Raw genomic sequence first — 1,277 nt, 5'->3', positions numbered from 1 at the left:
CTAATGCTAATGCTAATGCTAGCAGGGAGGAGGGGTGTCGTTCATCACGGAGATGGGCCGAGGCCAGGCGGACTGCTCCTCCTCCCTCCTCCTCCTCCTCCTCCTCCTCGAATGACGAAGCTAACGGAGCAGCTAGCCGCGGCTAAGCTAACAAGCTAACAAGCTAACATGCTAACACCCTTAAATAAAAACACCTCCTCCTCTTCCTCCTCCATCACCCCCATCTCCTTTCAACGGAGCCACAAATAAAAACACACACATGTATGTACCTGGAAGATGAAGATGACACCCTCCTCTTCTTCCTCCTCTTCCTCCTCCTCCTCCTCACTGGAGCATCCGACCCTCAGCGGGGGAAACAGGAGGAGGACAGCGATGGATCCATGGCCGCAGAAACAGGACTTTATATATAAATAAACACATATATACGTGTATATATGTGTATGTGTGTTGGTGTTGGAGTGTCCCAGACTGTGGAGGTGGAGGACGGACACACGGACACACACACAGACCCGCTCGGCTCCTCCTGCTCCTCCTCCGCAGCTCCGCCAGGAAACCTCCGTCACGTTCAGCCTGCTCCGACGGGAGGACTCCTGCTGCGTTCAGGGGCCGCAGGAATATAGAGAGATGTGTGTGTGTGTGTGTGTGTGTGTGTGTGTGTGTGTGTGTGTGTGTGTGTGTGTGTGTGTGTGTGTGTGTGTGTGTGTGTGTGTGTGTGTGTGTGTGTGTGTGTGTGTGTGTGTGTGTGTGTGTTGAGCTGAGCACAACCTGCTGGGGAGTGTGACAGGAGGAGGAGGAGGAGGAGGTGTTTAGAGCCTTTAGTTTAAGTAAAAGTACTAATACACATGGTTACATTACTCCATTAAAATACTTTATTAAAATACTTCATTAAAATGTATTAAAATACTCCATTAAAATACCATTTTACAGTTAAAATAATACCCACAGTTAAAATACTCCATTAAAATATTCATTATTCCATTAAAAGTAGAAGTGCTGCTTTCCATGGGAAGTGTTTAGAGCCTTTAGTTTAAGTAAAAGTACTAATAACACATGGTTAAAATACTCCATTAAAATACCACACAGTTAAAATACTTCATTAAAATACTTCATTAAAATACTTCATTAAAATACTTCATTAAAATACTTCATTAAAATACTCCATTAAAAGTAAAAATGCTGCTTTCCATGGGAAGTGTGACAGGGATCAGGAGGAGGTGTTTAGAGCCTTTAGTTTAAGTAAAAGTACTAATAACACATGGTTAAAATACTCCATTAAA

At 43.9% G+C, this 1,277-nt stretch overlaps 1 protein-coding gene across 1 annotated transcript in view; it reads right to left on the bottom strand.

The window, feature by feature from the left end:
• The window catches only part of akt3b (v-akt murine thymoma viral oncogene homolog 3b), a 26,200-nt gene extending 25,579 nt beyond the window's left edge, over positions 1-621 (bottom strand). Inside the window, exon 1 of the mRNA XM_054605118.1 lies at positions 270-621. The gene's annotated coding sequence lies outside the window, so the exon portion shown is untranslated. The remainder of the gene's footprint in view (positions 1-269) is intronic.
• Between the last annotated feature and the right edge of the window lie 656 nt (positions 622-1,277).

The sequence above is a fragment of the Anoplopoma fimbria genome, chromosome 9, assembly GCF_027596085.1.
Source record: "Anoplopoma fimbria isolate UVic2021 breed Golden Eagle Sablefish chromosome 9, Afim_UVic_2022, whole genome shotgun sequence".
Classification (NCBI taxonomy): domain Eukaryota; kingdom Metazoa; phylum Chordata; class Actinopteri; order Perciformes; family Anoplopomatidae; genus Anoplopoma; species Anoplopoma fimbria.
This window is presented reverse-complemented; position numbering and strand designations above follow the sequence as displayed.